The following is a 15,253-nucleotide window of genomic DNA, read 5'->3' as shown; positions in this document are numbered from 1 at the left end:
AAAAAAATGCAGGGGGTGGTGCTTCCCTGGTGGTGCAGTGGTTAAGAATCTTCCTGCCAATGCAGGGGACACAGGTTCGAGCCCTGGTCCGGGAAGATCCCACATGCCGTGGAACAACTAAGCCCATGTGCCACAATGACTGAGCCTGTGCTCTAGAGCTCACGAGCCATAACTACTGAGCCTGTGTGCCACAACTACTAAAGCCCGTGAGCCTAGAGCCTATGCTCCACAACAAGAGAAGCCACTGCAATGAGAAGCCCGTGCACCGCAACGAAGAGTAACCCCCACTTGCCGCAACTAGAGAAAGCCCACGTGCAGCAACGAAGACCCAACGTAGCCAGAAATTAATTAATTAATTAATATTAATTAATTTTAAAAATTAAATTAAAAAAAAGTAGGGGGATCCAAGCACTGGGGAGAGAAGAGGTGGAGCAGGTGGCGATATTAAATCAGGTGGTCAAGATAGACCTCACTTAGAGTGTGACATTTAAGACTGGAGGGAGGCAAAAAAGGGAGCCGTCAGAATATCTGAGGGAAGAGCAATCAGGAAGAGGGAAGATAGCTCAAGGGCCTTATGTTAAGAGTGGCTGGTAGGTTCAAGGAACAACTAGGAGGTAAGCCTGGCTGGAGCAGAGTAAGCAAAGGAGAGGAAAGGAGAGGTGAGAGAAAAGAGGTAATGGGAGCTGAGATCCTTAAGAAGCTTTGAGAGCCATAGAAAGGCCTATGGATTTTACTCTGCAAGAAATAAGGAGCCATTGCAAGACTTTGAGTGGAGGAGTGACCTGATGGGATTTATATTTTTAAAGGATCACTCAGGTTCTGCTTTCTGGGTTATAATCCTCAGTTTGGCTCAAATGAAATTTTCTTTGTTCTCCTAAAAAAAAAAAGGATCACTCAGGCTGCTGTATTAAGATTAGACTGAGGGGAGGCAACGGTTGAAGTAGGGAAACCATTTAGGAGACTTTAGAGCACCCCAGAGGGGCATAATGGTGGCTTGAACCAGGGAAGTATATCAGTAGAGGTGGTGAGAAGTGGCTACATTTTAGATATATTTTGCACAGGTGACAGACAGGATGTGAAATGTGAGAAAGAAAGAAGCTATGAATGAATCCTAGATTTTTGGCCTGGGATGTTGGAATACCGAAGGTGTCACTAACTGAGATGAAGAAGGAAATGACTGGAATGGCTTTTGGTGGGATGAGCAAGATCAGTTCATTTTCATAATTCTTATCCTTGTTTCTCTATAGGCAAGATATTTCCCCTTTCTAGCTTCTTCCAAAATTTTCTCTTTATCTTTGGTTTTCTGCAGTTTGAATATATGTTTAGGTATAGGTTTTTTGGTGTTGGTATTTTTTTTCCTTTGGTATTTATTCTGGTCTTTCGTGTTCTCTGAGCTTCTTCTTGGATCTGTAGTTTGTGTCTGTCATTAATTGCGGAAAGTTCTTGATCATTATGACTTCAAACATCTATTTTACTCCGTTTCTTTCTTCTCCTTCTGGCATTCCAATTTTCTCTATGTTACATCTTTTGAAACTTTCCTACAATTCTTGGATATTCTGTTTTGTTTGTGTGTCTGTGTGTGTGTGTCTTATTGAGGTATAATTGACATATAACACTATATTAATTCCAGGTGTACAACATAATGTGTTTTTTGTTTGTTTGTTTGTTTGTTTTCACTCTTTTTTTCTCTTTGCATTTCAGTTTTGGAAGTTTCTATTGACTAATCTTTAAGCTCACTGATTCTCTCCTTGGCTGTGTCCAGTCTAATAAAGCATCAAAAGCATTCTTCATTTCTGTTACAATGTTTTTGATTTCTAGCATTTTCCTTTGATTCTTCCTTAGAATTTTTATCTCTCTACTTACATTACTTACCTGTTTTTGCATGTTGTTTATGTTTTTCATTATAGCCCTTAACATATTTATCATAGTTATCTTAAATTCCCTGTCTGACAATTCCAACATTTGTGTCATATTTGAGTCTGCTCTGTCCCTTCAGACTTTTTTCTTGCTTTTTGTCATGCCTTGTCATTTTTTGTTTAAAGAGGAAGATGTGGTATTGGGTTATGGATACTGAGGTAAATAGGGCTTTTGTATAAGGATTTATGATAATCCAGCTAGGAGCTGGGCTTGGTTTAATGTTTTTTAATGTTTGCTATAGCTCTAGGTGCCAGAGGCTTCAAACTTTTCTAGTGTCTCCTTTTTTTTTTTTTTTTGGTCTCCCCTCTTGACTTTGGGCCACCTTAAGTATGTCTTCTTAAGGACACACTGTGTCTTGTGGCTCTTTCAATTGTAATCTGCTTTTTTTATACTGGAGCACAGTGGTAAGGTATGAAAGAGGAAGGACATTCTATAATCTTCCAATAAATCTCAGTCTTTTTCTTTTTTTTTTTAATTTCTTGGCCGCACAGCATGTGGGATCTTAGTTCACCAATCAGGGATTGAACCAGCACCCCCTGCATTGGAAGCGTGGAGTTTTAACCACTGGACCGCTAGGGAAGTCCCTAAATCTCAGTCTTTTAGTCAGCCTCTGTTTCTCTCCTGTGACCTTCACAGGTGTTTCTTCTGGTATAGCACCTTTCTCTCCCTTAGATGAACAGGAAGGCTGTAGAGGGCTGGAATGAGAGACATACCCTTCTCTTATGCCTCTGGGAAAAGCCTCTGATCAAGTCTTCCCTCTGGAGAATAAGCCTTTGCTATGGAGAAGTCTCTGGGCCTATTTCACTGGTTTTATTTTTCTCCTTCCCCTGCCAGAGCCATGTGGGGATCTTTCTCAGATCTTCACCTTGAGAACCTGATGGGGTTCGTGGAGATAAAGCCTATGAACGTATGGCCCTTCCCCACCCACCAGCCCGACACTGAGGCTATGGCCTCCTGGAGTTTCTCACTCTCATGCTAGCCCATATTCAGCCTCCAGCAGTTCATTAAAATTACCTTTCAAGTGTTCGTAACATTACACTCCAAGGGTTTCTGCTCCAGGTAAGCTGATGTCTTCTAGATTCACCTGACTCTCCAGATGTGAGGTTAGCAGTTTGCCCTACAAATTCCATTCTCTGATGGGTTCAAAAAAAGTTGTTGAATTCCGGCTTGTCCAGTGTTTCTTGTTATAAGAATGGCAGTAATGGCTTCCAAGCTCTTCACAAGTTGGAGTTAAAGCTAGAATTCTTAGGAGTTACTAGGGCATGTTGATTTTGAGGTGTCTGTTGGATTCCTGCTACTCCAGGCATGCTTATGCACCTGCAGCATTGTGATTATCAGAGAGCCAGCGCAGAAATGCAGACTTTCAGGCCCCACCCCAGAACTACAAAATCAGAACTTGCATTTTAAAAGATCCACAGATCTTTCTGGAGATTCATCTGCGCATAGATGTCTGAGAAATACTGTATTAAACAATGAAGTGAAGTTGTGGAAGAGACCACCATATGCAATGGAGTCTCGAGTTAAGCAGAGAGGTCCCGGCTGGAGACATAAATTTCTGAATTTTTGCCATGTTGTTAGTATTTTAAGCCATGAAATAGGTTTCTTTTCCTAGGGAAAATGAGTGTCAATGCATCTGTAGTTGAATAAGTTGTGTTTATTGCTCGTTGCAATGTGAGAGAACCCACACCATGGAGAACCTGGAGTATCTCAGAAAAAGTGTGCTAGAAAGGACTTGTTATAGGATTAGGACTAACGTTAGGTGATTTATGGGGGTGCGTAAGGAAGTAGGGCTTTGCTCTGGATTGAATGCAGTGAGGAAGTAGGGATAATTGTATGATTGGATGTCTTCATAAATCTTGTCTGTAAGGTAGGAGGGTTAAAGCTAAAGGTGTAATAGGTAAAGAAGCAGCCATCAGTTATGGCCAGGATAGGGGAATGTTTGGTTATTCTAAAGGTTTGGACAATGTTCACGTTCCTCATGTGTGTTCAGACATTACTATGGAGTGGTCTTGTTTTTGTCTTGATCTATCCTGGTCACAGTGGTGTTGTCTGATATTGGTGTTCTAGAAATTGTTTATGTCCAACAGGAGAACACCAGGTCTACCTTTGAGTGCCAGGCCAGCTCTGGATGTCAGGGGTTGCTTTTCTCTTTCTCATCGGTCCTCAATATCTTTCCTCTATGCCCTTCTATGCCTTGTTTTGTGGGCATCTGGTCCTTCATGGAGTCTAGCCCATACTGTGAAAGCTTGCAATTTATATAGTCTTAACCTGAAAAGGACAGAGGACTTTATCTGCACTCATCTGTCCCAGCTACTAGTTGTTCTACTTATTTAACCTCCTCTAACCCAGAGGACTTCAAAGAGGTTAAATAGTTTTCCACAGAGTAGCCTAGATTACAAGGCAGAGCATTTAGTAGTAAGAGCATTCACCAGCCTTTAAGGTCTGCATTTAAATTCTAGCAATAATAGCTACTTGCTTTAGCAAGTTGTTTAAAACCCTCTAGTTCCAGTTTCTGCTTCTAGAAAAAGAGCTTAATAAACTTCCCTTTCGGGATTGGCTGACACAATTAGACCTAGTGTTTAGAAAGTGGCTAAGGAAAATCTGATGGCCATTTCAACAAATGGTGGTTATTGGTCGAAGTAACAGAAAGAATAGAAATGGGTGTAAAAATTGCTGGCATCTTCCCCTTGTCTTTGAACTCCCCATCTTGTCCCCACACCATTTATATCACATTGGTTTGCCTTATTGGAAGATATGGTTAGAATTATACATTCTGAGTAAAACTTAACATTTGTTGATAATATAGAAGTATACATTCTTCAATTATGGGAGCCAATTAGTAAGATCACATGAAAGAGACATTTACTTGGAATCCAATCATTTATATTTGACTCCTGGCTCCATAACTGGGAAGTTTACATCCTACAGCAACTTACCTGACCTTCTGAGCTGTAGATACCTCATCTGTTAAACAAGTATGAGGGGTGGGAGCTAGGGGATAGTGTTTTGAAGATGACTTTGGGTAATATTTTTCTTTTGTAAGATATTTTATATATTGTAAAGCTTTTTACAAAGAAAGTTCTATTATCATTTGGTCCTTATGCATATTTTTATATGCTCAATTTATTCCTTAAACATATTTTCAGTTATGGAATGGAAAAACCAGGAAAGCATTCAAATTTCCCTCCAAGGTATTTGAGCTCATACCTTGGGACCCAATTCAGTGAAGCTTATCTAAATCAGTTGCCTTATGTTCTTGGGCTACCAACCAAGAATATAGTCAAATAATGGTGACCAACTTCAAATCCTGCTGTACCAAAAGACTGATCTACTGAGGGCTATGCAGGAAGGGAAGGACAGGACTGCAAACATAATTTATCTATGGATGAGCCATAAAATACAACATTACCTAAGATAAAGTGCCCCCCTCCCTCCCCCCCAAAATAGAAGCCAGTCCTAGTCATTTGTTGAGAAGAAAAGAAAAGAACAATGAACATTTACTAACACCATTTTCATTGTCTCAGGGGAGATGCTAACTTTGAATGCCTACATTGTGTCAGGCTGGAAGAGGTCCTCACAGGAGCCCTGAGGTTTCATTATTATTACCTTCATGTTACAGGTAGGAAGAGACTGGAGTTTAGAATGATTATGCAACTCGTCCCAAATCACACAGCTAGTAAATGGCAGAGTGAGAATTGGAGGTAGATCTGTTTGAAGTGAATACATTAGACTTCTTTGAACTTATTGGGGTACTTACTGAGGGAAAAATATCCCAGCTGAATGGCTCTTCTATTATCTACATTCCAAAGTAAAATTAATGTTCCTAAAAGAAAGAGGAAGGAAGTTATAGAATTTCGATAAAGTGACATCTGAAAACCCATTTAAGGCATCCTGTCCCCCTGCCTGATGGGTGGATCTTTCTACAGCAGCTGGTCTAGGTCACAGTGACAGGGAAGGTTATAAGGTTCTTACATACACAGAGCGAAATGTGGGAGACTGTAGCGTCCAACAATTCCAACCCAATTGGATCTCCTCACTTAGGTCAGAGAGCCCATCCCTAACTCCTTTCTTGTGAAACCCATCATGTCTGACCTGCATCTTCTCCCCACTCTTTTCAAGTGCTTCCCAAAGGGTGCCAGATGTGAATCCCTTCCTCGTGGCTCTCTTGTGGGTGATTTCTCCACCCACCATGGTCCCTCTAGGCCTAGCTTTTCTGAATTTCTTCCAACATCTGTTGGTGACATAAAAATCTGCCAAAGCAGTGGGCTGTTTCCCCAGCTTCCTCTTACAACCCTCCGAAGGATTCACAAATGTGAAAACGTGATATGACAGCCTGCATGTTTTGACCTGTGTAGAATTTAGCAACTGTTGCTTATAAGGAAGATATTTATAGCCTCATTTTTTTTAATGTAAAAAAGAAAAAAACTGCAAATATTTTGTTGATTCTTTAAATCAAGTAAATGGCAATGTGCTCTCCTTATAAAAAAACATTTTAAATATAATAATCCTCTCTCTTCGTCTCAGAGCTGTATTTAGTTTATGTCCTTAAGTATGCATATTTACCTGTCTGAATGCCCAGAAAAAAATATTCTTTGATCTTTTGTGTTTTAAAAAATAAATGAAGTACACTCATGATAGAAAAAAATATGCTTCAATTAAAATGAAAGATGTAGACATCTAGGTAGTGATATATATTAGGTCTCTAAGACTTGTAGTTCAGGAATAAAAGCCAAGCTGCAGAACAGTACATGCCATATTTGCTGCCTTAATATTTCTAAGTGTGGGTTTCTAGACCTAAATCAGAGCGGCACTCTGACTGTTGAAACCACTGTGGCTTTCAAATTGTAAAGTCTCAGACAATACCTAGTAGTAATAGATATCCCAATATATGATGATACAACACAGATCGATGGCAAATAAAGACTCTTACTATTTTCCTCACTTTTGTAATCCTGGCCAAGGCACTCTATTTATTTGTCCCCCCAAAATTTAACATTTATTTCTTGACATCTCTGGGAGATATACAGAACAAAAAGAAGTGGTCCCTAATCTATTGGAGTTATAATCTATTAGGGGTAGAGAAAATACCACATAAAAATTTAAACAATGCAAACTAGTGTGTGGTTAATTGCCAGCTTTGATACAGCTGCTTGAAACTGAGGACAGTTATTAGTTAGATCCATTAGACAATAACTAGCTTGTCTAGGTATTAGAAAATTGTAATCTGTCTTCACTTTGTTCTTGCAAAATTGCATACCCACCAAGCTTTACGTAGCTTAGACAAGGTACCACAAGACTCACTTCACCACCCCCCATAAATAGTACCTCTGGCATACAAGCCTTAAGATGTGTGCCCAAGTTGTTTTTCAGGAAGAAGGAGTCACCTCTCGTCCAGTTCAAACCAGTTGAGACCACCAATCCCTCACCTGGGCCTGTTCAAGTGTCTGATAGGTGACCTTTTGACATCAGAGGGCCAAAAACTCCACCCTCAGAACATACTAATGCCACAATTTTCTGAACATGCGTCCCATGAAGAAACACGAAGCTCATTTTTACCTGCGCAGAACGACAGTTACTTCACCTATTTCTTACCTCCAATCACCTTCCCCCAAGTCTCAGACCACCTTGCTTCTTTATCCCATAAATATCCCAAGCCCCTCGCCTTTGAGGAGGCAGATTTGAGACTTGTTCTTCTCTCTTCTCACTTGACTGCTTTGAGAAAAAAACCCTTCTTTGATGCAAACCTTGGTGTCTCAGCGTTTGACTTGGTGCCCATCGGTCAAATAAACCTGATTCGGTAACATAATGAATTGAGAAAGAGGGGGATGTCTGTAGACTAGACTAGACTAGAGGCGATTCCTATAATCCAGAAATAGATAAGAATCGTTAGGGGTTGATGGATGATCTGGGTAGCCCATCTACCCGGTAATTCAACAAGCTCTTAATTGGCAACGTACACTGGGTCAAGAACCAGTATTCTCTGTGTGTTGTGTAACATCTCACCTGGCCTGACTAATGAAAACCAAATGCATTTGGAATGGAAATGACATATATGTAGATGATGTGTTTGATGAGCTCTTTTGCAACCCTGATCTATGTAAACAAACACAAATAAAGGAAGAACATCTGGATTATAAAAGGAAGGCAAACATCACTCAGTTAGCCTCTCCAGGAGCAAGGTTTGAACATGAAGATCCTTTTACCACTGACCTTTCTGGTTTTTATTAGTTCTCCAGGTTGGACAATAGAGAGTCACTACTACATAGGCATTAGAGAAACTACTTGGAATTATGCTCCTACTGGTAAATATATGCTCAATGTAATGCCTATTTCAGAAGATCAGTAAGTAATACCTTCACACTGAAAAAGTTGCTATCAGAAGCAAACGTTGATAATTATTATTCACTGATAAAATGCTGCTAAAGAATTTTCCATGATTGACCCTTTCAGGGCACATTTGCTATTAGAACCGCTTCCTTTGAATTTTTACTATAAGCATGACATGGAAGACAGCTATTAATATAAATCAGAAATTGCTCCTTCCTGGGATTATTGCCACTCTTGCCCTCATGATGCGTATTTCAGGGATCATCTCTAATTCTGTATTTATCATCGATTTTGTTTGAGTGGTGCTCAAGATGTAAAACAACACTTTCCCTTCTGATATGGAGTCTATGGCAGAGATTGTAAAATTGCAGCTCTCTTCTTGATTTCTCTGTTCAGATAATTGGGACGAGGAAATCTAGAGGTTATGAGTCAGGTTCTGATTTACTATGTTTGTGTGCCAGATTGCCCCCAATTCTACCAACAAATCCACGAATCATTGGAATGTGTAAACAATCTTAACTTGTAGGAACTGATCTGATGCTTGAGAGCTAAAGTTACCTCAGGGTAGGGTTAGAAACCTTTCGTGGTTCAGTACAAAGAATTTGGTAAGTCATTTAAACCGAAATACCATGTATATTACTTGCTACATTTGCATTCGATTTCTTCACCAGAACTTCCAAACTTCTCCTTGCCTACTACCCTGTTTTTGACTCCTTCTAGATTTTCGCCAGTGTCTGGGTTTGCTCTATAAAATTAGGCTGTAACGCTTCTTACTTCTAGTTTCAGTTGATTTAACACTGTTTTCTTTCCAGTCAAAACTTGTTCAAGTTCTTGTTTGTTTGAGAGTTTCAGTCCCAAACATATCTAAAACAAAGCCAAGATAGGATAGGACCTGCTTATAAAAAGGCTTTGTATTTTGAGTACACGGATGATACATTTCAAACGATCATTGAAAAACCATCCTGGTTGGGATTTTTAGGTCCAATCATGAAAGCAGAGACTGGAGACCTCATTTGTGTACATGTGAAAAATTTTGCTTCAAGAAACTATAGTTTCCATCCTCACGGAATCACCTGCACTAAAGAAAATGAAGGTAAGTGAGTCCCCTTTCCTTAGATTCCTGAGCTCTTGCTTATGAAGAGTCTGAGACCCAAACCTCAGGAAAAGCAAGGTAATCGTGAGCTAGGAGTAGTTTGGGTTGAATGCGGACTTTTACTTCAGATGTCTTTAATTTTTATATCCCAGATTGTTCTTTAATTTCTCATTTGAAATGAGTGGACCCTCCCCCCTGCACCCAGTGCAATTTCTGGGAAAGAAAACACACTTTTCTCTTATGTAAATAAATAAGTAAATAATTTGGGGATGGGTAGGAGACACTCATGAGCTAAATGTTAGGTTGGCAGAAATATTGTTCTGCCTTCATCTCATTTCCATTTCCTAGTGGATGAGGATTAGATTCTTGGAAAACATCACTGTCAGGTGAAGTCACTATTTTCCAGACAGTATCTTCTCCCCTAAACATCCACACTCGCAGCTGCCTGATGGTGTTGGAAAAAGGAAGGGAAGAGAAAGCTAGCAAATAGGGTTTTGTGTTCAACATGCAGCAAGGTCGTCTCAAAAGATGATAAACGATAGGTTGGTCATGCTTCAAAGTCTTCTGTTGAATGAAGGAATGTTACCTATAATTATCAGATTCCAGCTTCAAGAGGTGGAGATATGAAGCCAAATTCTAGGAAAGGAAGCAAAAAAAAGAGAGCAAGACCCCAGATTCAGACTAAGGTAGTAGCTCAGTATAATATCAGCTATGCAGAAGGCCACTTCCCGATGCCTGTGGGCAGCTTGTAGGTAACATGGATCCTCTTGAGGCCCTGGGTCCCAAAGTCTGATTTGCAGTATAGAAAATACGGAGGGCAACTCAGGATCCTAGCTCTCTGTATCCAAGATCTAGCACATAGTAGGTACACAATAAATATTTATGGAATCTATCAATAAAGGTGATGATAGTCTGTTAATATGCTGCCTGACTCATTCCAATTTAGTCTGGAAACTGGCCAAGTTGGGCATTCAGGTAGAAACCAAGTAAGGGGGATCTAGGGAGACAAGAGGCAGGAGAGAGGAAGGTGGAGATGCACACTTTATTCTAAAAATACAAATTAACATACATTCATGACTTAATGGAGAAAGCGTGGGTCACATTCAAAGCAGTGTCGTCCGGTGGTTACTGTGACCACACTGCAGGTTGTTTTCTAGGCACTCTCTATCCTGATAACACTACAGGCCCGCAAAAGGAAGATGACCGGCTAGAGCCAGGGGCAGAGTATACTTACCGGTGGTTTATAGAAGAAACTCAGGGGCCTTGTCCCAATGACAGTAACTGCATGACACGGATGTACCACCCCCATGTAGAAACTCTCAAAGATGTGGCTTCAGGACTTCTTGGACCAATTCTGACTTGTAAAAGAGGTTACATTTTAAAAATCTCATTGTAGCAATAGAGCCAACCAGGATACGTGGGGTCTCCCTCACTCTTCCAGTGGAATTTTGCTATCAAATGAGCTCTCTTTGCCTGCCTTGACCTTGATTCTCCAGTCAAGAAAGTAACGTTGCCATTGGAACTCTGAGCACTAGATGGCACTCTTGAGTCCAATGCCGCCATTCAAGTCCAAGAGTGCAGTTTGGACACTAGATGGTAGTCAAACCCAGAAATCGTCACCTTAGCCACCTTCACACAAAACTCTGCCACCCTTCTACAGAGAAGTGTTGAACCCACAAGGTGGGAGGAAATAGGGAGATGAGAGGCTGTCTGCCTATTCCTTGCATGCTCAGTTCCTTAGGTTTCTGTCTGTGGAGGTGCAAGAGTTTACTTTTACATTTTGAGTGGGATCAGTTAGAATCACTAGTTTATTTCATAGCAAAAAGAATTTCTGCAAAGAGGAAGGTTTGCTGTTTTGTTTCAGGAACCCTGGATAGAGACATGGAAAAAAATATCCACGAGTCTTATGGTCTGATGTTTTCTATAACTGGAAAACCGTAGCTGGTATATCGATGACAATATTAATATATCTACTGAATCTGGCCAAGTTAATGCTAGAGATTCTGGCTTCTGGGAGAGCAATCTCATGTGCTGTAAGATTATAAAGAACTTTCTCATTCATTATATCCTATAATTCTAACTTCTATGATTCTATTTCATGATTTCCCTTTGTTTGAGTTTGTTTAAATGAGCTTCTATTTCCCAGTTTTTTACCCCGGGTATGCTGGTTGATAGGCAAGTCATCTGGTAAATCCTCTTGGTTTCCAAAGTTTCATAGCAAGTAAAGTTAAACAGATGCATTTGTTTCTAACATCTGATATTGATCAAAAGTAGGTGGTGACAGCATAGCAAAGATGTAATTTTAAGGTAATAAAACATTATAGAAGAACAAAGACATAACTGACCAGATATCTTATGGAAATGTGTTTCTATGTAGAACTTTTCAGAAAAGATGCTCTTATTATCTCAGTCACCTTTATCCTTGTTTTCTTCTTCCATGGACTTAGCTTCTTTCTATTCTTTTCCCCTTTTCACTGCTTCCTGCTTTTTAGCTTACTTTTCCTCCTCTTGCCTCTAAATTTGTGTGCTCCTCAGCTTTAATCAGAAACAATGCTTATGGCCTCTTTTTTGGGAAAACAAATCAAGTCCTGTCGTAGATTATGCATGAGAACAATGATGATACTGCCAGGCTTATGTGATGAGAAAACGCATAGAATCTATACCATGTGGCCTTGATCTAACATGCTTGATAGGTTAATTTACATCTGTTTTCAGCAATAAATGGATACATGTATGGAAATCTGCCCAATCTCACCGTGTGTGCAGAGGACAGGGTCAAGTGGTATTTTGTTGGCATGGGTGGTGTGTTGGACACACACTCCATCTTTACCCACGGACAAACTCTGATCTCTCGGAATCACAGAAAAGACACTGTTACTGTCTTCTCTGCCTCAATGCAAGATGCCTTCTTGGTGGCCAAGGGTGCTGGAGAGTGGATGCTGGGCTGTCAGATACATGGTAGGGATTTATTCCTTTTACATAATACAGGGTCAGGGGACTCCCAGGGTTACGACCCATTACAAATGCCTCATCTTTCAAATGGGGGAAATGCCATCGGGGAGGTGATAAGATTGCCTTTTGGAAAGTCAGTGACACAGTTAGGACTAGGACCCACGTCTCTGACACCTTTATCTTTATGGTAATAAACCCTTTTAGGTATATAGGGATTATTTTTGTTGTTGTTTTTACAAAAAAGAAGTTTATATTCATTAGCTGGTTAGCCTTACAAGAACCCTGAGTGTCAGACAGAGCATGTATTATTACACCTTTTTTTTAAATTGAGAAAACAAGTTCCAAGAGGTTAAAACACTTACCCAAAACCCTATGAGAGCCAGGAATTATGTAGGACCAAGTAATTCTAATCCAGTACCCAGTAAACCTCCTTATTTTAGTTTATTTCCCTCTTCAATCACACTTCACATTTAATGATAGGAAGGCCTGGTATGAAGTTATTGATCTTCTCTATTCTTAAATATGACTAAACTCTACATATAATCATGTAAATGTTTTGTTTTATTTCTCAATCAGTAAACATGATGGTTACTAGAACTGAAGAATTTTTTTCTTTTTTTTTTTTGTACAAAAATGGGGTTTACTTCTCTGAGAAAAACCTTTCTTCTTTCTAAGTCCCATATTTTGGTTAGCATCTTACTTCAATTAATTACTTAAACAACTAAACAACAAGTATTTATTGGGATTTCCTATGTGCTGTGTCCCTCCCAGGGTTGTGAGAAAAAGGAGGCCCACACACAGCTATAATAACTTGACAGAATTTAATGATAAAAAGGTTCTCACTTAGAAAGGAATATTGTTTTAACATATGTTTTAAAGGTTAAAATGTACACTCAGCCCCACTCCTCCTATTTACCTCGTTTACAGATCTTGCCTTTAAATCAGGTCTTTCCTCCTCAACTCTGCAGAAAAAAATAGGGTTAGCCTAGGCACAGTTGAGAAATCTTCTGAAAGTTCTTTGGCTGATGGACCCCATAGCCTTCCCCTGTGTTTCTTCTCTTCCTGTGACCTACAGTTTTGGGGGGGGGGTTTGTTTGTTTTTGGTTTTTTGTTTTGTTTTGTTTTTAGGAATTACAAGAATACATGAATAGACTTGCTGGAAAGAAAGGAAGAAAAGAAAGAGGAAGGAGCGGGGTCGGGGGGGGAGCAAAGGAGGGAGGGAGAATTTGGTGGCGGCAGCAGACAGAAAGAGTGAAAGTCTAATATGGTATCTGGGAGCCACCTCATAGGACCTCCAGAGAGTTGAGAATTAAATAAGCCAGCTGATAAACTTGTGGTAGCTTCAAATTGGCCAAGGGGGAGAGTTTACACTACCAAAATTAGCAAAAAAAGAAAAAGAAAGAGAAGAATCAGATTTTGTGTTCGCCTTTAGAGAAAAGGTTTAAGAATAAACCATTAGTCCAACCCTACCCTGCTACTATCCCAGTTCCCTCTCCAGAGAATAATCCCTGTAAGCAAGTTTGCGTGAATACCTGCAAACCTGTTTACCATGCATTTTCATACAATATATATGAACATGTAGAAATAAAAAATGCACAGCTATTGTTTTGTGTTTTGTTCTACATAAGTAGATCACACTGCATATAAGTTTTATTTAATTATATAACTTTAAAAAATAGGCTATTATTTTTATGTAATAGGTTTTTCTTTATTCTGCTGCTTGCTTTCTTTACTCATCCATATGCCTTGAAGTCTTTTCCATGACGTTCCCTATACTTCTAACTTACTCTTTTAAACAGTTGTATAGTTTTCCATATTTGAGATGTAGCCTAATTTATTTAACCATTTGCCTACTGATAGATATTTAAATAGCTTTCACCTTCTTGGTTCACTAACAGTGTTATAGCTAACCCCTTTTTATTTCTATCTTTTTATGTATGTGCAAATATGTGTCTTGCTTAACTACGAAGAAGTGAAATTTTTTAATGGAAGGGTTTTTAATTTTAACAAATGCTGCCTAATTGCCTTCCAAAAAGTCTGTATTAATTTACTCTCCCACCAATGTCGCTCTAAAATCAAAACACAGGACTGATTCCCTCATGGAAATGTACCTGCCTTGATTTTCTTCCTGCCTGCCAACTAGTTAATCTAATAAACCAACTAACTCATTAGTAATTAATGGTAACAATTTCAGACCCATAAGGGAAAATACTTTTGGCTAAACAGACTCTCAAATTCCTCTTGGTAGGCAGGTGCCATATTCATGTAGGAGCTGTTCCAATGCTGGTTATTATTCTCCACTAATATATGTTCCTCTAACATTCATCTTGGCCTCCTGAGTTTTATACTTGCTTCATACTTTTCAGGTTTTTACACAGATTCCATAAATAAAATACCGCAAATTTCTCAAAGGAAGGGGAAGTTGCAATGTTGTTGGCTACAATTTTAAAAATACATATGGACTAAGAAAAATGTTTTAATATTTTCATAACTTTCTCTACTTGTGTTTACTGTTTTTCAGAGGGTATGCAGACCTTCTTCAATGTAAGGAGTTGCCAAAACCCTTCGACAGATGTTATTGGGACACAAGTTTTACATTATTATATTGCTGCTGAAGAAATTTTTTGGAACTATGCTCCATCTGGTATAGATTTCTTCACTGGAAATAATTTAACAGCAGCTGGAGGGTAATGATTCAGCAATTAAAATATTTAGAGCTAAATAAAGATAACTGGACTTTTTCATAACTTAGCTACTCCTGAAAAGATTTAGGTATCTTATAATAAAAAGATACTGATAAAATAAAGGTAGGAAAATAATTATAACAATTATTGGAAAATATTGAGCCTAGGGATCATTGCTACACAAAATTTTTCTCTAAAAGCCTTGGAAGCCACTGCCAAGAAAAACATACTGCTTATCTTTTTCTTAGAGCTAAATTTTAAAATGGATTTATTTTATAAT

The 15,253-nt window shown here is 39.1% G+C and overlaps 1 pseudogene across 1 annotated transcript in view; it reads left to right on the top strand.

The window, feature by feature from the left end:
* LOC309659603 (ceruloplasmin-like) overlaps nt 1-15,253 on the top strand; it is a 43,393-nt pseudogene continuing 28,140 nt past the window's right edge. Inside the window, exons 1-6 of the transcript in view lie at nt 1-8,259; nt 9,087-9,337; nt 10,495-10,707; nt 11,202-11,370; nt 12,053-12,295; nt 14,811-14,976. The product of the transcript in view is annotated as a ceruloplasmin-like (transcript). The remainder of the gene's footprint in view (nt 8,260-9,086; nt 9,338-10,494; nt 10,708-11,201; nt 11,371-12,052; nt 12,296-14,810; nt 14,977-15,253) is intronic.

The sequence above is a fragment of the Balaenoptera physalus genome (assembly GCF_965194825.1).
Source record: "Balaenoptera physalus genome assembly, chromosome: 4".
In the NCBI taxonomy this organism is placed as follows: Eukaryota; Metazoa; Chordata; class Mammalia; order Artiodactyla; family Balaenopteridae; genus Balaenoptera; species Balaenoptera physalus.
This window is presented reverse-complemented; position numbering and strand designations above follow the sequence as displayed.